The 25,125-nt window shown below is 42.1% G+C and overlaps 1 protein-coding gene across 1 annotated transcript in view; it reads left to right on the forward strand.

Moving 5' to 3' along the window:
* Positions 1 to 25,125, forward strand: part of slc25a28 (solute carrier family 25 member 28) — a 183,024-nt gene that overhangs the window by 48,568 nt on the left and 109,331 nt on the right. The gene's annotated exons all lie outside the window — the stretch shown is intronic.

Genomic DNA, 25,125 nt, shown 5'->3' on the forward strand with positions numbered 1-25,125 from the left:
GACAGTTTACCTCAGGGGATGAAGTTTGATGTAGGAACCATGGGAATGGTCCTGTGTGGGGAAGAGGCTTGATTCATGTGAGGTCAGGTCCAGTGACACATAAAGTTCAGGTAGTCACGATGGTCCTGAGCAAACACTTGGAACATATGAAAGCCGCAAACTTGCAAACGGTGTATGAGCAAAATGTGCCTGGCTCCTCAACTGCCTTTCCAACTGTTTTGGAACCCGTAGGTTCTCTCTGTCAAGCGTTGAAAATATTTCAGAATCCAAGATGGACACAGCAGATGTCACTGCCTTAATGGCTGAACAAGAAAATGAATTTCTTCTGAGACACTCTGGAGACAAGAGGCGAGTTACTGTCCATTACACGCTGCCTGACAGATATAAACAGGAGTGTCAGAGGTTCTGTTTACTCTGAGAACTAGATCTGAGGAAGGTGGATTAGTGTCAAGGTCTCTCCACATGTGAATAAAGAGTGACTTGGTGACAGGACATCAGCCTCTGTGGAACTTTTTCAGCAATGAGCATGGTTTTCTTAATATTTAATTGAAAGAGTATCTGTTCAACCTATGCTTAGAAATGGATGCAGAAACAGCAAGTAATATAATATGGATTTAAATTTTTAGTGCAGCCATGTGGTCGTTTTATCATTTGGACAAATACAATTAATGTATCTGTCTCACAATTTCTACCTTCTCATTCGATGTCCCTGGTGTCTCAGTTGTTAACATTACCACCTCTGAGACATGTGGACTACACTCAGTGCAATACTGAGGAAATAATTCACTCTCAGAAGTGTCAATTTCCAAATATAATGTTAGGCTCTTGCACAGCATGCTTTCTCAGATGGATGCAGAAGATGCAATTGTCACTGTTTGAAAAAAGAGCATTGGAGATCACCCTGCTAACCTGGTCAACATTTGTTCTCAAGTGACATCACTAAACGAAAGATTTGCATCTGCTATATGCAAATTGGATCCTGGATTCCAATTCTTCAAGTTCTTATGCATTTTTAAATGTCCTGATGTCATGAAAGACACCATCATTTTCTCTCCCCTCTTTATTACACACTGGGTGTAGACCTTGCCAAAGTCCTGGAGTTATGTTTGGGATCCTGGCAGACGAAAATCAACTCTATATTTAAGTACTTCATTTTCATTCTTTTGTATGTCAAAATGGCGCTAGAATGTGGCGACAGAGCACTTTTCACTGTATCTCTCCAGATATATGTGACAATCGATCATTCATTCAAATGTGACTGGGCTAGCAATCTAGAACCACAGGTTAATGTTGTGGGGACATGGGTCTGAATCCCACCAAGGTAGTCGGTGAATTTGAATTCAGTAAAAACTTGGAATAAAAAGCTAGTCGAATGGTAAACTTTCTGTCTGCTGTCAATTGTCATCAAAACCTATCTGGTTCACTCAGTCCTTTGGGAGAAGGAAACCTTTATCCTTATGTGGTCTGACCTACATGTGATTCCAGATCCATGGTAATGTGGTTGACTTCTGATTTGTCCTCTGGGTAGTGAATGCTGCATATCTCCTGATTCAATTTTATATTTTAAAAAATCTTCCTGAACTTGAGATTGCTATGTTGCCAGCAGCTGCAGGAACCCCCATTATGTTTCACTTAGTTCACTCACCGATTCCTCCTACTAAAGGAGGAGAGGAGCACAAGGCTTAAGCATTGAAAAGTGAGACTCAATCTCTGATCTTTTGGCAGTAGGATGATAAAATACATGGGTTTCATCATGTGTCTGAAGTTTCAGGACACCAGCATGATGACTTCAAATGGGAGTTGACAACACTGTGGTTTACTGAATGACTGCAGAATATAGCAAACTGAAAATCGTCACAGTGGAAAGTCAAGGTTCATGCATTTTATCTGGAAATCTTATCCCACATTGTTCGATTACACTTACCTCACACTAACTGACAAAACTACCGATAAGAGAATCCTGGAGAAAGCAACCTCCGGTATTAAAGCATTAATTCATTTCATTCCAACTTTACCTTTATATCTGGATGTCAGTTGCAACTGAATGATCTTTGTTTCTGCCAGCGCTATCTAAGAATGAAACTGGCCAATAGTGCACTGAAGGTTACCATTGGCCAGAAATGGAACTATCCATCTAACTACCAGGGCTCTAAAGGCAAGTCAGAAATTCTGTGTTGAGTAGCTCACCTCCTGACTCTCCAAAGGCAGGAGTGTGATGGAACACCTGCCACATGGATGGGGGAAGCAATGTCTGTCACCCTCAAGATGCTCTGCAGCCAAACTTGCACTTCATTAGCATCCTGCAAACCAACAGTTTCTAACATCTAAATGAACAAGGGTAGCACAAGAAAAGGAACACCACTCACACACTTATTCTCCTTCAAGTCACACACAATCAGTATTCAAAACAAATTCACCATTAATGGGTTAAAGCTCTCTTTCTAACAACATGATGGGTATCTCTACACTACTTGGGACTGTCCAAGAAAACAGTTACATTCACCTTCTCAAGGACAATTGGAGACTAATAATTCATGCTGAACTTGTCTCTGATGCTTAGATACAGTCATACAGCATGGAAACAGACCTTTGGCCTAACTCGTCCAGGTTTCCCAAACTAAACTAAGGAAGAAACTGACACAAACTCGCATTTCTGGACGTCACAGTAGAAAGAAAGGATAAGGGAGAATTACAAACCTGCGTATACAGAAAACCGACAAACACTGACCAAATACTCAACTACACCAGCAACCATCCCAACACACACAAACGAAGCTCTATCAGAACACTATTCCAACGAGCCACCACACACTGCAGCACAGACACAGCCTTAGAATTAGAGGGGGTCATTTCAGAACAGAAATGCGGAGACATTTCTTCAGCCAGAGAGTGGTGGGCCTGTGGAATTCATTGCCACGGAGTGCAGTGGAAGCCGGGACGCTAAATGTCTTCAAGGCCGAGATTGATAGATTCTTGTTGTCTAGAGGAATTAAAGGCTACGGGGAGAACGCTGGTAAGTGGAGCTGAAATGCGCATCAGCCATGATTGAATGGCGGAGTGGACTCGATGGGCCGAATGGACCACGACAAGCAGACCAAACACAGCCAGAAACCCTAACCACCTTGCCATACATCAAAGAAGTTTCAGAAATGACAGCCAGACTACTGAGACCCCTTGGAATCCTAGTAGCACACAAACCCACCAACACTCTCAAACAAAAACTAACAAACTTAAAAGACCCAGTACAACCCATGGACAAAACCAACGTCATCTACAAAATTCCATGCAAGGACTGCCTCAAATACTACGTAGGACAAACAGGAAGAAAGTTAGCCACCAGGATTCATGAACACCAGCTAGCCACAAAAAGACACGACCCTCTCTCCCTTGTAGCCCCACACTCGGATGAAAAAAACCACCATTTCAACTGGGACAACACATCAATCCTGGGACAGGCTAAGCAAAGACATGCCAGAGAATTCCTAGAGGCCTGGCACTCCAACCACAACGCCATAAACAAGCACATAGATCTAGATGCCATCTATCAACCCCTCAGAACACGAACAGGAAATGACATCACCAAAAACCCCAGGAACCCCATCCAGGAGAAAGATATAAATAGAAAGCAGGAGACAACAGCTTTGCTTCACTTGGAGGTCACCACTGATGATGTTACCTAGCCAGGTAATGAAAGGTCTGGATATCAAACCTACAGCTCAGCGAGCAAACCTACACCCTAAACCTTCACAAACCTTGCGTAAACTAATCCTATTTGGCCCATATCCCTCTGAACCTTTACTATCCATGTACTGTCTAAATGTCTTTAAAATATTGTGATTGTACCCACCTCTACTACTTCCACTAGCAGTTTGTTCCATACATGCACCACATTTTATATGAAAATGTTGCTCCTCAGGTCCCTTTTAAATCTTTCCCCTCTCACCTTTCCCCCCTCTCCCCTCTCTCCCTCTGGTTTTGGACTCTGCTACCCCAGGAAAAAGACTTTGACTAATCACTTTATCTATGGCCCTCATGATTTTATAAACCTCTGTAAGATGACCCCTCATCCTCCTATTCTCCAGGGAAAAAGTTGCAACCTATTCAGCCTTTCCTCATAACTCAAACCCTCCAGTCTCAATAACGTCTTGTAAATCTATTTTGCATTCTTTCCAGTTTCATAACATCCTTCCTATAGCTGGGTGACCAGAAATGTATGCAGTACTCCAAATGTGGCCTTATTGTCTTGTACAGCTGTAACACAACATTTTAACTCCTGTACTCAAAGCTCTGACACATTCTTGATGAAGGGCTTATGCCCAAAAAGTTAATTCTCCTGCTCCTCGGATGCTGCCTGACTTGCTGTGCTTTTCCAGCACCATACTTTTCAGCTCTGACTGATGAAGGCAAGCGTACCAATGTCTTCTTCACTACCCTGTGTACCTCTGGAAGAATGAATTTAAACTGAAGGGTCTGTTTCTATGCTGTATATCTCTATGACTCTATGCTTAATGCATTCACCATGCTCACATTTTCTTATATGAATAACGGTTTTAAATTTGGTTTCCTCCTCAAACTTCATGCTCTTTTGTACTTTATTATTCCTTCACACCTGTGCTGTTTGGTTCCTAGATGTTAGCATTTCCATTTTAAAATTACATTCCTGTGAACAAGAGAAAAATAATCAGTCAAGCAAAATTAACATTGATTTTCAAAGGCAATATTAGATAAAAGCTGGGACAAGAAAGTAGGTTTTAAGGAGGAGAAAGCAGTAAAGAGGCAAATAGGTTTTGGAAGGGATAGCCACCAGTGTCCATGAGTGAAGGAGACTGAGATAGATAATCAGCCAGAATCGGAGGCATTCGGCCAAAGGAGATTACAGAGAAAGAGAGTGGGACATGGGGCATTTGTATACTAGAATTAGATTTCTACATTTGAGGCATTAATGGACCTGGAGCTAACATAGGCTATGTAGCGCAGGGGTAATGGGTGAACTGAACTCAGTATGGGTTAGGATAAGGACATAGGAGTTGGGATGAGATCAGATTTAGGGAGGGTACAAGATGGGGGTGGGATTGGGTTGGGGGAGCAGGGGGTGAGTAGCACGTGATGAGTTGCAAAACTATCAGAAAGTTGCTATAAATCATTGAATTGTCTATATTAAGTAACTGACAACACTAACCTTCAAAATCAACAGCACCCCTTTATGGTCTTGATGCATCTGAGCATCCTGATCTTGAACACTCCCCACCCTCGCTAATCAATCCTGCAACTGCTGAGAGAAGCATAAATCAGGGAAAACATCTCCTGGCCAATTTACAGAGGGGGAAATAATTGGCAAATCCCTTACCCATAAAGATGATCAAACAAGGTCAATTGAACCATAGCAAACTTGAGGCACATTGCCCCAGAATCCTTTTATAGTGTGATATTAGTCATATTTGCAAACCTTTTTGAGTTTTTGTTTGTACATTTGTAGCAAATGCATATCCTATGAATGAACTGATTGTCCTGTAAAAAGTTAGGACCCTGGAGGAACATTGTGATGGTGTCACAGAGCTGCACATCACTGAATATAAATATCACAATATGCGCAGAGTTAGAACACTGTAAGAAGACTGCAACACTGCAATAATAGAATACTGTACTGTGACTAGAAGGATCTGTTTGATAAGGAGGTAAAGTTAGTCTCACTCGAAGAAACAGACAGCACATGGACAAGCACATAAGGGAGATTAATCCTAATGCAATTATAATTCAGAACCTGATATGTCAGTCGCTATCGCAGCATTAAGCCTTAGTGGAAAGTACATAGCATTACTTTGAAGCCTAAGCCTGAAAACAGTGAATCTAGCTTCTCCTTGACCAGTCTGTAAAGAACCCAAACACAGAGTGTGGCATCAAACCAAATGATATCATACTGATGAATGATGCCAAAGATCGATGATCTTCCAACAAAAGAAATGTTTTCTAATATGTAACCAAGTCCTGTGCACACCTGACCTATGTGCACTCTCCTGGTTCTTACTAACAGTGGATTCAATTAGTTTATTCATAAGGATAAGGATAGACTGGGTGATTGCTTTGCAGAACACCTATGCTCTGTCTGCAAAAAAGATCCTGAGCTTCCAGTTGCCTGCCACTTCAACACCCCACCCTGTTCCCTGGCCAACATCTCTGTCTCAGGCTTGCTGCAGTGCTCCAGCGAAGCTCAGCTTAAGCTGGAGAAACAGCACCTCATTTTCCACTTGGGGACCCTCCAGCCTTCTGGACTCCATATCGAATTCAGCAACTTAAAGCTTAGATTAAAGTTTAGATTAGATTACTTACAGTGTGGAAACAGGCCCTTCGGCCCAACAAGTCCACACCAACCCGCCGAAGCGCAACCCACCCATTCCCCTACATTTACCCCTTCACCTAACACTATGGGCAATTTAGCATGGCCAATTCACCTGACCTGCACATCTTTGGACTGTGGGAGGAAACCCGAGCACTCGGAAGAAACCCACGCAGACACGGGGAGAATGTACAAACTCCACACAGTCAGTCGCCTGAGTCGTTCTGGCCTTGATCTTTCCCATGTCCTTAATCAACTCCCACACATCAGGTAGTCTGCTATTACACACAATCCATTGTTAGCCACTAACAGTCCCCAATAACAGCCATTCACCCTCCTAACCTGATCGTTACGCACTTCTTTGTCTGTCCAACTGTTTCTCTCTCCCTCTCAGGGCTCTATTCCCACCTATCGTTTACTCCTTATGCCCTATCTTCTGCTACACTTTCCTAGCTATAATCACTTCTGAGGAAGGGACACTGGGCCCAAGATGTTAACTCTGATTTCTCTCCACAGACACTGCCAGATCTGTTGAGCTTTTCCAGTAATTTCTGTTCCTGTTTCTGCTTTACATCATCCGCAGTTCTTTCAGGTTTTATTCATCCATGAGGTTACAGTCTAATTCCCCCTTCATTATGTTAAAGATCTCAATCAAATATTCCAGTTCTATCATCTGAAACAAAATGGCTCTCTGACTGGGTGTGGGAATGAAAGCACTTTAAGTTCCAGTAAGATTGCGATAAGTTGAATCATGGGGGCCTTCCACAAACCTGTGTTACGTGGAGCTTTAGGATAGCCACGGAGTTGCCTATGAGACATGATTCACCTACAAACACACACCATCTCAGAGTAAAAACAAATACAAACACAGAGACACAGTAAATAGAGCCATCGAGCACAAAAAAAGGCCCTTCAGCCCATCAAGTCTGCACCAAGCAAAAAAAGCCATTTAACTATTCTAATCCTGTCTTCCAGCATTTGGCCTTATAGCCCTGTATACCTTGGCATTGCAAGGGGACACCTAAATATTTAAATAATATGAGAGTTTCTGCCTCCATCATCCTTATGGGAAATGAGTTCCAGATTTCCAAATCCCCAGGAAAAAATTTTGTCCTCACATTTACCCCCTAAACATCCCACCCCTTACCCTCATAATTTATGCCCCTCATAATTTTATACATCTTTATACATCTTAATCTTGTCCCCTCTCAGTCTCCTCTGCTCTAAGGAAAACAACCCCAGTGTGTCCAATCTCTCTTCATAATGGCAGTGGTTGGCACTGCTGCCTAACAGCACCAGGAACCCAAGGTTCGATTCCAGCCTCGGGCAACTGTCTGTGTGGAGTTTACACATTCTCCCCGTGTCTGCGTGGGTTTCCTCCAGTTTCCTTCCACAGTCCAAAGATGTACAGGTCAGGTGAACTGGCCATGCTAAATTGCACATAGTGTTAGGTGCAGTAGTCAGAGGGAAATGGTTCTAAGTGTGTTAGTCTTCGGAGGGTCGGTGTGAACTGGTTGGGCCGAAGGGCCTGTTTCCACACTGTAGGGAATCTGATCTAATAACGGAAACTCTCCAGTCCAGGTAACATCCTGTAAATTGTTTCTGCACGCTCTCCAATGCTACCACATCCCTCCTGTAAAGTGGATTCCAGAACTGCACGCAATACTCTAGTTGTGGCCTAAGCGATGGTTTGTACCTTTCCAGCAAAAATATGTGAAAATGTCTTTTTTTTATTAATTTCTTCACACATTATAATGGCCTAATCTTGTACTGTAAGACATCAGAGTTAGATCCGAAACTCTGTAATCTTTCTCCACTGAGAACACTGTCTTTCAACAAGAGGGTTATGGCCTACCAGATCATCAAAGTATTGAGACATCTTCTCCCTGTCTTCATGCTGCAGTGAAATCCTGGAGCATCTGTACAATCTTTGCAACTTCAGCTGGGGAAGAAGGTGCGTGAGCAGCAGCTATTGATCAGAGCTTCCAGGGTCATCAGCTTCCTTGGGCTCCTCAGTTGAGGAATGCAGCACATCTCCTTTTGTCTGGTCTGTCAGATCCTTGGTGCCATTCTGTTGTGCATTTAGCCCACGTCTCTGCATCATTCTGTCGGTGAACTGCCTGTGGGCCAGCATCTTTGGCAGGGCAACTCCCGTTTCCTGCAGATTTGGACCAAAGACGGGGTCATTCTCTGCTTGAACTGCAGAGTTTTGGAATGGGTTGGAATGTCCTTTCACAGCAAAATCTCAATGTCAAATGATGGCTTGCCCATGATTTTATGTTCGACCACAGCCTAATTCTGCTCAACGGGTAGTATGGTCAAATGACAAGTATAAATAAGTTAGATTACCCTGGTGTTAGCAATGTGGAACTATGATTTATCAGGGGCATCCTATTTTTGGATTTCCCTTTCTGATGGCAAACAGAAACTTTATCACAACAAGAGTTTGGAGTTATCTGAATTTGACTCATTGCAATTTCGCTGTAATTATCAATCGAGCACCCCCCTCTAATCTACCACTAAACTTTTTCCTGGGCCTTATGCGGAGGGAACCAAGACTGAATGCAGTTTATCAAAAATTGAGGTAATGTTTTATTTGATCTATTTTACTGAACCCTCCTTAGAACACATCCTAATGAGTATTATACCCTTGTAGCATTCTACATGAAGTTCAGAGATCTCTGTTTCACAACAAACCTTTTCCCGCTTAACAGTCTTTATTGCATGCAATAGTTTGTTTTGTTAAAGGTGATATATAAATGGAAGTTGTTGTTGTGGTATAACCACACCTGCACCTGAGAGTTACCCCTGTGTATCACACCATGTTCATCCAGGAGAGAAGGAAATCATTTTGCACAACCTTTATACTTCAGGTGTTACACCTGAGTACTTTCTTTTAGACTAACGTCACAAAGGGAATGACTAAATCATGGCAGCTGAACATAGGATTGGTAACGTCGAGGGTCTCAGGAGTGTTATAATCCTCCCAGTGTTCATTCATATACACACATTGTGTAAATATGAATGAAAGTTTCAAACAGATTCTGCCGAAATACCTCATACATCTGATGCTCTGGGATGCGATTAATGTTTGACAGTTGACTCAAAGCCAGTCCCAACTCTTCCAGCCAGCTGTCTGGTAAAGAAAAATACATAAATATGAGGTAATAGAGAGAAAGAAAGAAAATAAAAATGTGAGGAATGTTTCTGGAATCAACATTTTCTACAATCGGTTTATTATAACAGCTCTTCTGGTTAATGATGTTTTACTAGGTTGTCCCTGCTGTTGATCAGAGTACAGAGGAAAATGAACAGCTCGATGAGACAGGATGAAGACTTCCAGTCAGTCAGTTCCTTACACTTTTAATCAAATGTAGCAGTAATTCAAGGACATGCAACCAGGATATATATTTCAAGCATTGTTTCTGGTGGATTACATCTGTAGTCAGGAGGAGGACGTTTAGAGATCACAAAGTCGAGGTGTGGTCTCAGCAAGGCCCTGTACAATTGCAACAAGACACCCCGGCTCCTTAATCCTCTTGCTATGAAGACCAACATGCCATTTACCTTCTCCACCACCTGCATGCTTACTTTCAGCGACTGTTGTACAGGAGCACTCAGGTATCATTGCATATCCTCCTCTTTCAATTTATAACCACTCAGATAATACTCCTTCTTCCTGCTTTTTGCTCCCAGTGTGGATAACCTCACATTTATCCACATTATACTGCATCTGCCATGCATTTGCCCACTCATTCAGCCTGTCCAATGGACAGTAGATGGGATAAACCATTTAGGACTGAGATAAGGAGAAATGTCTTCACCCAGAGAGTGGTGACCTGTGGTATTTGTTACCACAAAAAGTAGTCAAGTGCAAAACACTGTACAATTTTAAGAAGGAGTTGGACATAGCACTCGGGGCTAAAAGAACCACAAAGGATATGAGAGAAAAGCAGGAACAGGCTATTGAGTTGGATGATCAGCAACGATTATAATGAGTGGTGGAACAGCTTTTAAAGGGCCAAACGGCCTACTCCTGCTCATATTTTCTAGGTTTCTATGAAAAGTCACTGCAGTTACAGCAGAGCAATAGGCCACTTTTGCCTCACTGTATCTGTCAAAGCTGGAGATATCCATTTCAATCCAATTCCCTGCTCAAACTGCTCATGGCCAAAAGAATCCATTAAAGGGAACATGTTGATCATGTAGAAAATGGGAAGAGGTATGTTTGAACAGTATTGCTCATTTTTAACACGATTCTACAGGATCTTCATCACATTTGATTCCACGGTAAGAGTATTTTCCACCCTTCTTTAAATGAATTCTCACTATCTGGGTCACACTGGTGAGGTTGGCATTTTACTGGCCATCCCCACCTGTGTTCAGAAATTGGCAGGAGTGAACTTTTTTTAGGCTCTGCTAGTTTGTTAAGGGGGTACAGTGCAGCTGATGGGTCACATCAGGAGACAGCGGGAGTGAACCTTTCAGTGCAAGATGCAATTATTTAGATGCAGGATTCAGGAAAACATATTTTTACATCCAGCCAGCTCAATTTCCCTATACATATCTCATGCTGTGTGATCCTTCCCCCAGACACTGAATAATATTCCCATATAATTCCCTCTCTAGCTGATGTGTCTTGGTTTTATAAACGAACTAGTAATCCTGGCATCTTGTTGGAGTGTCTACATTCAGCCTGGAATAGAACATTGTTCAAGATCCCCCAGTAACTGAAACGTTCTGAGATGAGTCATTCTTTTCCATTCATTAAAACACTGACTTATGCTCCAATGATGGTTCCACAAAAAACAGTCATCCTCCTGTGCATTATCCTCCAGGTCAGTCTTCACTCCTGAGATCACACCAAGAGAAGCCAACCCTGGTTACTAGGTCTAAAACATAATTAGCAGTCATTCAATAGTGATTTCTCCCAGTATCCCATCCTAAGTTCCCTATGAGATCACAGGATACCACCAGTGAAACGGGGCGAATGGCAATCACAAGCCATTTACCAGCTGCCTGCCAATCAGCAGCAACCCACCAATAATCCGGCCATTGGTAACCACACCAAAAAGCTTTTAACTTGGGAAATGGGCAGTCGGTAATCATTTTTGAAGTACAGTCATTGTCGTAATGTAGGAAAAGCAACAACCAATTCACTCAAAGCAAGATCTCACAAAAAAAAATGCAGTAATGATGTTAGCTAGTATGGGGGATACATATTGACCATTAAACTGTAAAATAAGATGATAAGGAGCAGATTTAGGCCATTCAGCCCCTCGTGTCTGCTCTGCCATTCAATCATGGCTGATATGTTTCTCTACTTCATTCTCCCTGTAACCCCTAATCCCCTTAATAGGACACTGGGTAGAACTCTTGTCTTCTTTGTTCAAATAGTGCCTTCTTATGTTCAACTAAGATGGAAGGCAGGGCCTCAGTTTAATATCTCATCCAAACAGCAACACTTTCCAGAAATGCAGCATCCAATAGTGCGTTGTAATTCAAATGTAGAATTTGTGATCGAGTCGCTGGAATGTGTCTTGCAGCCACAACCTACTGACTCAAAGCATTACCCACTGCTCAAGGCTACCTGAAGACCCCTTACTTACAGCGAAGACATCACAAACCTGACTCAAGAGTCAAGTCGAGTTAAGAGTAGCTTTATTTGTCATTTCTACCATATACAACTGAGACATATGTAAAACGAGACAGCATTCCTCCAGGACCAAGGTGCTACATGGATAGCACAAACTACATGAGCATACGAAGTGCGGCATGAAATGCATAAGAAGTTCAAATCACACAAGACAGCTCAGTAATTCCTGACACATCTAGGCAATAGGCACAGAGGTGTACAAATGACAGTGTAATAAAGGAATCATAATTAATAAAACATTAGTCTAACAGCAATTCAAAGTCATGCAAAGAGTTTCAGATGGAATATAGTTTGATCGTACAGTGCTAAGGAGCCTGATGGCCAGAGGGAAAAAACTGTTGCACAGTCTGGCCGTGAGAGACTGAACGATTTGGTATCTTCTGCCAGTTGGCGGGAGGGAGAAAAGTTTGAGTGAGGGGTGTGTGGGGTCTTCCACAATGATCTCAGTCTTTCAGATACAGCGTGTGGAGTAAATGTCTGTAATGAGGGAAGAGAGACCCCGATGATCCCCTGATGATCAGTGGTCCTCAGTATCTGTTGTCGGGTCTGACGATCTGAGACAATGCAATTCCTGAACCAGGCAGTGATGCAGCAACTCAGGGTACTCTCAACGAAACCTCTGTGGAATGTGGTAAGGATGGGGGGTGGAAGGTGGGCTTTCCTCAACCTACACAGAAAATAGAAATGCTGCTGGGCTTTCTTGGCGATGGAGCTGGTGTTGAGGGACCAGGTGAGACTTAAACAAAATCAAGATTCCCTTCCCCAGCATTAACATTCTCATTTCCCCTGAATCCCAATGCGAAATCGCTATTATTTTACCTACAGCACCCAAAGAGTTAAGTTGCTGTCAGTCTGCTGACAATTTCTAGAGTGTGCGTCTATTTATGAAGTGCCTGTTCTGGTGTTTACAGTGGGAGATGCTATCGCCTGTGGAAGGCGGAACAAGTAGTGGGTGATGTTGAAAGGGTTATTGATTATTAACATACCGTGACCCAGCCAGGATAGACTGCAGGCAAATGGAACAGATGAGGAGGCGGCAGCATAGACAGAATGTGATTATCAGCAAGAAATCTGAAAGAAGCTTACTGATGGATTGAAAAAAACAACATGCCTGTCCAAGAGGAGAGCTATGTACTCAACACTGTGTGACAGCGTTGCTACAAAGGTGAATGATAATAGTTCATAAAGAGTTAGATCTGGACCCCCTTCCCAATTTATGACCTGCGAAGTTGGTTTAACTAAATAAAAGGGGCTTCTTCTAGATTCTTCACCTCCCACATAAATAATGGTATATGGGATAGAGTTTAATTGGGCCTTCCAACAGTATCTCGGCTAATGTAGCCAGTTTTGGTTGAAGGCATTCCTGGACATTTCGCCATATGACTTCCTGTCTTCAATCCAAGGAGTCCCAGGATTTTGACCCAGCAACAGCAAAGGAACGGTGACATATTTCCAAGTCAGGATGGTGAGTGGTTTGCAGGGGAAATTACAAGTGGTGGTCTTCCCATGTATCTGCTTCCCTTGTCCTTCTAGATGGAAGTAGTCATGGGTTTGGAAGGTGCTGTCTAAGGAGGCTTGATGAATTTTGCAGTCCAACTCATAGGCATTACAGAATGCTGCTACTGAGGGTCTGTGATGAAAGGAGTGGATGTTTGTGGATGTGGTGCCAGTTAAGTGGGCTGCTTGCCCTGGATGGTGTCACTCACTTCTTGCTCAGATGGATGTGGGATATTGACGACTGAGGACAGTGCTTTCCTTCCCCCCATTAAAGCTTCCATTACAGAAATTATAGGATAGAATAAGATGTTGGATATTTCATCATTGTTTAGGAGGAGAAAGGTGGACAAAGAAAGAAATGGTTTTGACATGAACCGAATTACGTATTACTACATTCAGTTTATCTCTAAGGCTGGCTTTGTCACCAACCTTAACCCCAGCAACACTAAAACTCTCAAAATAGCAGAAATACTTACCTAACACACTTGGGCTATTCTCTACAGAGAGAAACACCAATAGTGTGGGTTCAATTCCCACACTGGCTGAGGTAACCACAATGGATTCTCCTTCTCAAACTCTCCCCTTGCCTGAGGCATGGTAGTCCTCAGATTAAACAACCAACAGTCATCTCTCTCTCTCTAATGAGAGACCAGCCCTATGGTCTGGTGGGACTGTAGTGACTACTTTTTTCGTTTGAACTCCACGTCTTGCAGTACTTTGCAATCGGGAATGGTTGCATTCTAAGCATTTTCCATCATCCTTGTCCTCAGTGTCATTTGCCAGCAAATGCCAATCCCACAACTCACTCCCTTCACTCCCCCCTCCCCTTTTATCTTAATTCTGGCAGATTTATTACATTAGAAACACTCTGTAAGTAATAAAACTATAAAGTCAATGTTGGCTATATTTTGGGATGAATTATGTACCAGCAATTACGGGTCTGATCAGCTTGGTGGATGCCTACAGCAGAAGTCGAGGAAATGACAGGAAGCTGTAATGCATTCCGCTCCTGTGACTGCCCTAAACTATAAACTATATGGAGAGGTGATGAAGGCACAAGGACCCTCAGTTAATTGACTCCCCAGGGAGATTTAAAGGTGTCAAATGCTTTGATCCCAGGTCACCAACAAATATTGTTTGCAAGGTGGAAAACACAGAGGGGAGCAGGGGTCTTGACACGTGGGAATAGGAGTGCAGTCGACAGGTGTAACAAGAGGAGAGCAACAGAGAGAGGATGAGCTTGGTGGTGCACACAGCTGCTTGGAGATTTTATTAACAAAACTACAACACAAGGGTGTCTGAACTGCAGGCCCATGACCTAACAAGCTGGCCTTCAAAGCCAGGCAACATAATCCTATTTGTGCTCATGGGCTTGGGTATTTGGGAATTGTTGCCATTTAGCATTTGTACCTGATCAAAATCTATACGGCTGAAGGAAAACTTACAAATTTGCAGGCACATTAATTTTAACTGCTTAGCACAAAATTTACTAGTATGCATTTCCCCGTGGTGTTGAAACCCAAATCGAGAATCCAACTATACAGTCCTTTGACCTCATCACTATTTATAATATTTACTGACATTTGAGGCTTTATATTGGGTGAGTGTATTTGTGAAAAATAGCATTACATGTGAGTGCTGAGTCTTTTGTCTCTGTGCCTACATAGCCCTCAAAAACAAAGGCCTGGAACTGCCCCCTGTAAATTATCAACATTGTACAACTTTCTGATGTAAAATTACACATAATCCTAACTGTCGATTTAATAGTCAGTAAAACTGCTGTTGAAAGACAAGTAAAATAAAGCTGAAAACTGTTCTTAAATATCCCACAATGGAAGGTTAAATCGACAGGGTAACATGATATAAAGGAGCTCACGTGGGGCAGGTACAAATGACATGGATCTGACCAGAGAGTGCTCTGTTGTTGGAGAGGGAGAATGGGTGGTGAGTTTAACCTAAGGGTCAGCACACCACAGGCAATGGGTGAGACTGAGAAGTCAGAGTCTTCATGGTGACCTCAACTGAATCTGTACTGGTGGTATCACTGTGAATTACAAACCAGCCAGCCAACTGTGCTCACTGAATTATGAAGCAACACTAGACAGGGCTAGCATGCTATTCAATTGTCAGAGGCATCACAATGGGTTTTCTTCGTATTGCATTATCACACCCACACAATTTCACTTCAGTCAGAACATTGGACACTGACAGATAGCAAACAAGACCATTCATGTCCCCCTCCCAGAATTATACATGCCCTAGCAAAAGACAGGATTTCGATCTGGGACACTCTGCTCTGAGTGGCTTATCACCAGGGACTTGCCTTAGGCCAGAGAACACTCTTAAAGATGAAGCAAATTCTAAACGTACACAGCATGGCAACACTTCTAAAATATGAATAGATTTTTTTGTATTGCTTGTGGGTAGTTTGGGATGTATGGTATGGGTTTGATGTTTAGCCTATATGGGGCAGCTGTCTTTTCTCTTTGAGGCCACTGTGCAGCTTACCCCTTTGGTGCAATGATCTGAATAGTCATAACCTGCAGCCAATTAGAAGCAGCTGCTTTAAAATCCTTGACCTTTGCCCTTGGATAGAGCCCAAGTCATCATGGTCAGCAAAAAAAAGAAGGAAATAACTGACTTTGTTTTTATTCCTTTCCAGTTCTTTTGACTATTTGGAGTGTAGTGCCTTGGGTTGGACAGTTAAGTATAAGACACAACCATCTCTGACATTTCACATGAGGAGTGATCTGTACGGGTTGCTGAAACAGAGATCAGGTGTTGGGAGGTAATTAGATAAGGTGTGCAGTGGTAATGTAGTCCCTATTTCAAAGTCATAGCTTCTGTCCTTTTTTGTGATAATAACTTTACTCTTATTATAATTTGCTATTCTTGAGAAAAATATTCAGAAGCAGAGGTGCAAAACTGCTCAGAGCAAAGGTATTTCTCTACAGACCACGGAACAGGATGATGGGCAAATGAGTATACAATGTCACCATTGCCAGAAAATAGTAATGTTTATATGGTGGCAGCTCCCATTTTTAAATGTGATTTCAGAACTTGCAACAAATTTGCTGAGTTTCTCCATCATTCTCTGTATTTGCTTCTAAAGTGATGATGTTCTTTCTTTACTAAGGAAAGCAAAACTGTATTTATTCTAATTTATCTCTTTCTTAATCCCATCTTCTTTTCTCATTGCATTCTTTTTCTCTGCTTGATTTGCCATTGAATTAAGTATTCCAATTCATACCTCTGAATTTAATCCGTGCAGGGCTCAGTGAGGATTCTTAAAACCCCTGCTCGACTTCACATTTGACCATTTTATGTCCAGAGGAGATAGCAGAAAGAGTCTTGTTTAAAGTCTCATCTGAAATACGAACTTTTCAACATTGCAGCCTTTCTGTCCACACCCACCAACCTCCACATTACATCATAGTGTAGGCTCAATTTTGTGCTCAAGTTTCTAGTGTTTTCTGACAAGGAGATAGGAATGCTACCATTGAGTAAAGTCTAGTACAATGGGCAGAAACACAAACTGTGAAAAGAAATGTGCGTCAATTTTTTAAAATCACTTTATAATGTCATTACAACGGATTAGTTAAATGCAGTTAGGTTTGCAGTGAAATCTGCAACATAATTACAGGTCTGAATAAAATGCCAATTCCAAGCTATGCCTGAAAGAAATAAAGGTATGCATTTATATCAAACATTCATAAAATCACTGAGTTCCAAAATGCCTTGCAGTCAATTAAGAACTTTTGAAGTTGTTGCAATGTTGGAGAAATGACAAGCAATTCGAACAAAAGCTCCCACAGGCAATAATGTGATTTGAACAGAGAATCTGTTTCTCAATGATATCTGTGTTGCGATATTGGGCAAGACACCAGCAAGAATTTCCTGTTTTTCTACCACATTGGGCCGTGAAATCCTTAATGTCCACCTGAGGGGGCAGATGGAACCTGAGTTTAACTTCTTAGTCTTGGCGATGCTAAAAATGACCTGCACTCAGCTTGGGGTAGAACTGCAACAAAGGGAACTAATCAAAATCTAGAAAGGCGGTTCTACTTGTCATGGCAAATGAGGGCAGGTTCCAGGATGAAGTAAGACCCCCGAAGGCACTCCCATCTAATTAATGAACAGAGAAGGATCCAAATCTTTCAAGGAATCAACAGTCTTAAGGGAACAAGTTCCTTCGATGTGCAAATGATGATGCATCTGCCTTACAAAATGTCCTCTGGCCATCAAAAAGACAGCTCATGGAGTAAGCTGAAAAGATGGCCCATGTTTGGAAATAATAGAGTCATCGAGATGTACAGCACAGACTCTTCAGTCCAACTCGTCCATGCCAAGCTTCAATATATAATCTGCAAACTGCAGGGGCTAACTGTCTCCCTGTGTGCTATTATGTTTATAGATCTATAGAAAAATGGTTTTCAGTCTAATTCAAGATCTGGTCAATGGGCTGAACAGCTGACTTCTGCCTTGAGTGTCATTTTCATCTTTCCATGAACATTGAAAGGTTCAAATCTCTAGAAATGTTTTTATAGCTGTAAGGAGAAGCATTTCTAATAAACTTTAAATATTACAAAAAAGGCCTGCTGAATCACTCAGTCGTCTCTTCTCACCGATTACTCCCACTCTCTCTTTTATCTCTCTCCCACACATTCGATGGGCAATTGGTCCACTCATGCTCCTGGTGTCTCTGTACTGGAGGATTGAGTTACTTTAGTCCAACCCAATGATTTACTTTCCAGTAGGTCCTGACATTTAACTGTCACAAGGTTTAACAGCCCTTATGGGTAAATGGGAATGCAGACTGGATAATGGGGGCAGATGTTAGTACATGTTATAGCGCCCCTCTCAAATTCTCACTTATTAATGCCATTGACTGGAGACCTGCAGATCACAATAACTTTACATGGTTAACTCTCTGCCAATGCACTGGTCATTGTGTTAAGGGTGTAGTGTCCTTACCCCTAGGCTGGGAGGCCCGGGTTCAAGTCTCACCTGCTCCAGAAGTGTGTGATAGTAACTCTGAACAGGTTGATTTTAAAAATGCTTTTTCTTTTGTCTCATATGTCTCGTGTTAACACTTTGACAGCCGTTGCTATGATCCCGGCTGATGGTAATACTGGACAAGTTGATCTCAGACCTGCCTATATTGCTGCCAGGTCTTGCTGCATTTGGACATGGATTGCTTCAGTAGCTGAGGAATCATGAACAGCGCTGATCATTGTGTAATCGTCGGTGAACATCCTCACTTCTGATCTTATGATAGGGGGCAGATCATTGATGAAGCAGCTGAAATTACTACTATTAAGGACATCTCTCTGACTGAAACTTGCACACTGTCTGCTTCCTTCTGGATGGTTCTGATTTTCTATATCCCTATGTCATTAACATCTTGTTGCTAGTAGTAACCATTTTCTTTCCCTCTTCCATTCTTTAGTTCCAAAGCACTGAACTATCCTCAAGAGCTTTAAAGAGTGCTTTTATATTATTAACCTTCAACAAACCATTGAACTATTTTTATTAAAATAACATCGGAAAGAATGCGGTGCAAATACATACTGCCAGGAAAAATTGAAACTCGTATCTCAGTGTAATAAAAGCAAAGTCCTTTGGATGCTAGAAATCTGGAGTAAACATAGAAAATGCTGGCCACAATGCTGTAGATAATGCACAGGGTTTAAGAAACAGGATGTGAGTTATTTGCCACAGAATTCCGAACCTCTGACCTACTTCATAAATGAGTTGGACCGGAGGGTCTGTTTCCATGCTGTACAACTCTATGACTCAACACTTGACACCATGGTATTTATGTGGTTGGTGCAGTTCAGGTCCTGGTCAGTAGAAACCTCATGATGTTGACATTGAGACCATTTTCAAATCAAGGAGACAAATATCAGGCAGCTCACATACCAAACTCTGCAAGGCTATTGCTACGTTGGTGAAATTAACTATCACCCTCATAGACATGACGGTCAAGAAAACACAACAATGCCTCTTCTTCCTCAGGAGACTAAGGAGATTCAGCATGTTCACAAGGACACTCACCAACCTTTTCAGATGCACCATAGAAAGCATTCTAATTGGATGCATGACGGCTTAGTACAGCAACTGCTCTGCCCAGGACCGTACAAAACTACAGAGAGTAGTGGACACAGCCCAGACTGTCGCATCAGCCAACCTTCCATCCATTGACTCCGTCTGTACTTCTTGTTGCTGTGGAAAGCAGCCAACATCATCAAAGACCCCTCCTGCCCTGGTTATAGTCTCTTCCACCCTCTCCCATCAGGCAAAAGATGCAAAAGCTTAAACACATGTTCCAACAGGTTCAAGAACAGCTTCTTCCCCGCTGTTATTAGACTGCTGAATGGACCTCTCAAATTTCAAGTCTAATGCTGATCTTGCTTTTGTGCATCTCCTATGCAACTCTAACTTTGTATACCTTGCTCTGTTCACCCTATGATCTGTCTGTCTTTGGAGGTAGGACCTGTCTATACCGCATGCAAAACAAAACTTTTCGCTGTACTTAGATACATGTAACAAGAATAAATCAAATCAAATATCTGATCATTGCCACATTATCATCTGTGGAATATAGTTGCACACAAATTGGCTGTGGCGTTTTCCACATTACTGAGGTGTCAGCACTTCGGAAAGTGGTTATGTGTTGCCTTATGATGTGAAAGGCTCTATATGAATGCACATTCTTTTATTTTTTTCTTTCTGTGCCTCACATCGACTACTCACAATTTTGTTTTGATTGCACATGTCTACCTCCGTGTCTGCCCTGTATACGAGCTGGGAAAAGGGAGAGAGGACAATAGCTCACACTTTTAATCCAATTTTAAAGTTACTTCACTGTAATCAAAAACCCAATGCTAGATCAATGGGAGAATGACAGTTTTATACACATCAATATGTTTGTGTGATTTTTCGCTTGCTCTCTCTCTCTCTCTCTCTCTCTTTTTCTCTGTCCTTAATCATTTAACTTCTAGGCATCATGAGCATTGAAAATGTAAAGAGATGGTGAAAGGTACGCTAGGGGCAATAGTTTAGTTTTAGTTTCTACCAGGTTAAAAAAACCCTGTAGAAATGTGTGGTGTTGATAACATGAAGATAATTCTTGACTTCGCACCCAAGAATGTCAACTTGAAGATTAGAGTCTGGAGAGGGAGCATTGAAGGAGTCGAGTTATTGTCTGTATGTAGCCTGATGCTGAAACCTCTGAGAGATTTTAATCCCTTTGTACCCCCTTAAGACAAAACCATTATGATTTGACAGTTACTGCCAGCAAGCTCATGTTTCTTAAATGACAGCCTCTTTGGGGAGAAAAATACAAGCCAAGAAATTTTTCTGTGACATTGCTAGGTGAGAAAAAGCCTCAGTCTAGTCTCAGTGATCTGATGTCTTTTATAAGCTGTTAGCCTGGAGCGCAAGTTAAAAGCCTTTGATAAACCTTTATTCTCTCCCTCTCCTATCATTTTATTTTACAAATACGAAAGAAATGCTTATGCACCTTCAGCGCTCTGTCTAACAAGAGAAAAGTCCATGCCTCTAAAGAACTCTTTTGCTTTGACACTTGGTTAATTCTTCTCACCTGCAATCTTTCTTCTGAATTTTATTCTGAGATAATTATTGAATCCATTTAGATGGAAAATGTGGTTAGGATTTTATGCTGACTGCCTTTTGAGCTTTAGTTCAATAAAATCTGCTCACAAAAGCAGATTGGGCAATGGGCAAAACTAATAGAGTCATACAGACTCTTCGGTCCAACCAGTGCATGCCGAACATAATCCCAAACTAAACTAATCCCACCTGCCTGCTCCTGGCCCAGATTTTTCCAGACATTTCTTATTCATGTACTTTTTTAAATGCTGTAACTGTACCCACATTTGCCACTTCCTTTGGACGTTCATTCCACATGCAAACTGCTGTCTCTCTGTAAAAAGGTTGCCCCTCATGGTTTTTTTAAATCTTTCTCCTCTAAACTAAAAATATACCCACTAGTCTTGAAATCCTCCACCCAAGGGAAAAGACATTTGCCATGAGACAGTGAGGTTCTGCAGATGCTGGAGTTCAGAGTTGAGAGTGTGTTGCTAGAAAAGCACAGTTGGTCAGGCAGCATCTGAGGAGCAGGAGAGGCCGGAGCCATTCATCAGACTTAAAAGACATCTACCATTTCCTTATCTATCCCCCTCATTATCTTTCAAATCTCTATAAGGGTCACCCCTCAACCTCCTACGCTCCAGTGAAAAAAGCCCCAGCCGATCCAGCCTCTCCTTATAACTCAAACCCTCCATTCCTGGCAACATCCTGGTAAATTTCTTTATAAAATAGCTTTAAAATTATGAAAGCAGAGGACCTTACAGAGGAAGGCCAGTCTGTTCTATTGTGCCTGCAGTGAATCTTCGAAAGAGCAGCCAATTAGTCCCACTCCATTGGCCTTTTCATTTTTATATATAAATCCAATTTGCTATAATGTGTAATCCTTCTGCTCGTTCCTATTTAATCTGCCTCCACCATCGATTCAGGCAGTTCACAAAAACCTGTTGCATTAAAAAAAATCTCCTTATTTGCCATCTGGATGGCAACAATGGTGACACTTCATTGGAACATGAACAAGAGAAGGCCATTCAGCCCTTTACACCTGTGTCTCCACTGAATGAGATTGGGGTTATTCTGCGACCAATTTTAATATAACTTTAAACCTGTTGATAATGTATATCTGATTTTATGTGTTTTTGTAACAAAGTAGCTACTTTGCTGAAAGATAGTGCTAGTTTTTGGTCTTCCATCTGATCTTTCCATATGTCAGCATGAGGGTTCTTTCCTTCAGGCTAAACATGTACAGATCAGATTAAGAAGACTGTGAGTTAGTATTTTTTGAGTGTTAGTAAAGATGTGTAGACAGGAAGAAAATCCATGACTGTGCTCTGGCCTCAGAATGGAATATAGAATACAAGTCATTGCAACACACTTTGTAATACCTTTAGAATTGCTTCATTCTCATTGACACTGGACAGAATGCAGTGGAAATGGTCCCATGAGATTTTGCTCTGGCCAAGTTGGCTGCCCTGTTACCTACATAACAACAACGATCGCACTTCAGAAAGTATTATATTGCTGTAATGTTCATTCAACCATTCTCATTCATTTAACTCCTGTTTCATCAGCCACCAGTTGTCAACGTTGCTTTTCTGAACAGCAGACAGACAAGAGTGATTCTAGTTTACTCTAAATAAATTGCCTTTGCATTCCATAGAATTTAAGCTTCCAATAAACACTTCAACGTGGCAGTCTTCGTTTCTTAAAATAAAAGGGAATGAAGTGGCCTGGATCATTTTCACTCCACATTTTATTTATTCATTCATGGGATGTGGCCATCGCTGGTGAGGCCAAAAGTTGATTGTCTATCTCTATTTGCCCTTGACAAGGTAATGCTAATGTAGAGGGTGGCACAGTGGTCAGTGGTTAGCACTGTTGCCTCACAGTGGCTAGGAACTGCATTCGATTCCAGCCTTAGTTGACTGTCTATGTGAAGTTTGCATGTTTTCCCTGTGTCTGTGTGGATTTCCACCTGGTGCTCTGGTTTCCTCCCACAGTCCAAAGATGTACAGGTTAGGTGGATTGACCATGCTAAATTGTTAGTAGTGTCCAGGCTTAGCAAGTTTGCCATGATTAAAAACCACATGTGAGTTGGGACTGGTGGGATGGTGTTGGTGGGATGATCTTCAGAGGGTTGGTACAGACTCAATAGGCTAAATGGCCTCTTTTTGCCTACCAAGATTCTAGGTACACCCCAGTTCTGTAACCTTCTCCAGTCTCACCACCCTGTGAAAACATCAGTTCTTCCAATTCCAGCGTCTTCATCATCCAGATTTTATTTGTACCATCATTGCTGGCTACACTGTCCGATGTCTACGGTCCTAAGATCTGGAATTGCCTTGTTAAACCTCTCTGCTTTTGTATCTTTAACAAAGGAAAACATACCGAGCCACTTCACAAAAATGTTATCCAAACAATGACCCTGAGCCACACTGGAAATGCTACGAGAGATGCCAAAAGACTTTGTCAAAGCAATAGGTTTTAATGAGTGTCTTAAAGGAGCGAGGTGGAGAAATTTATGACATAACCCTCAACTCCCTTGTCAATCAACAATCTGACTAACTCAGCCTTGAATGCATTCACCAGCCCAACCTCTATTGCTCTTTGAGAAAGCAAATTCCGTCAGTTAATAGCCCTCACCACCAACCCAAATAGGTCACTTAAAACAGTGTACCTTCATTCTAGTCACATCCATTGATGGAAACAAGCTTCTGGCACCCACATTGTCAAGTCCCCTTAGGATCTGGTATGATTCAATAGGATTTAATAATCTCATTCTTCTTCCCAATCGGTACAGGTACAATCTGCTCAACTTTTCACCATAAAATAAACCTTTTATCTCTGGGATCAGATGAGTTAACCTTCCCTGAATGTGCAGACATGATAGACTGAGTGGCCCTCTTCTGTAGTGTAACAATTCTGTGATTCTGTCAATGACTTCTGATATAATTTCTTCACTTCTTAAATAAGAAGACCCAAACAGTACACTATTTTGATCCAGTTTTGTTTTGTCTCAATAAAGCCCTGTATAGCTGCAGTGAAATGCCCTCTCATTTTATTCCATTCCCCTTGCAATAAATGACACAATCTGTTTGTCTTCCTAATCATTTGCTGCACAGGCATCCATAACTTTCTCTCATTCACGTATCAGAACACTCAGATCCCCGTGTCCCATAGAGTTCTGCAGGTTCTCCCATTACAATAGTAAACTGCTTTTCTTTTCTTCCTCGTGTTTTCCTGAGGTATATTCCATCTCACCAACGTTGTCACACTCTGAGTAAGGAGTTTCTCTACAACTTCGTGGGAAATGTGAATTGATAATGGGCATAATGAGAGCAGATTAGAGTCAGAGAGTCACACAACATGGAAACAGACCCTTTGATCCAACCAGTCCATGCCGACCATGATCTCAAACTAAACTAGTCCCACTTGCCTGCTCATGGCCCATATCCCTCTAAGGGGATATCCTCCCAGGGATTCGTCCATCTCCATTAATGACGACCAACTTGACACCGACATTTTTTACAAACTCACAAACTCCCACAACTACCTGGATTACACCTCTTCCCACCCTACCTCCTGCAAAAATGCCATCCCGTATTCCCAATTCCTCTGCCTCTGCCGTATCTGCTCCCAGGAGGACTAGTTCCACCACAGAACACACCAGATGGCCTCCTTCTTTAGAGACTGCAATTTCCCTTCCCAAGTGGTTGAAAATGCCCTCCAATGCATCTCATCCACATCCCGCACCTCTGCCCTCAGATCCCACCCCTCTAACTGTAACAAGGACAGAACCCACCCACCTGCCCAGTCCTCACCTTCCACCTTACCAACCTTTGCATAAACCAAATCATCCGCCGACATTTCCGTCACCTCCAAACGGACTCCACTACCAGATTTCCCTCCCCACCCCTTTCCACTTTCCACAAAGACCGTTCCCTCCATGACTACCTGGTCAGGCCCACGCCCCCCAACAACCCACCCTCCCATCCTGGCACCTTCTCCTGCCACCGCAGGAATTGCA

This window comes from Chiloscyllium plagiosum, chromosome 22 (assembly GCF_004010195.1).
Source record: "Chiloscyllium plagiosum isolate BGI_BamShark_2017 chromosome 22, ASM401019v2, whole genome shotgun sequence".
NCBI classification, from domain to species: Eukaryota; Metazoa; Chordata; class Chondrichthyes; order Orectolobiformes; family Hemiscylliidae; genus Chiloscyllium; species Chiloscyllium plagiosum.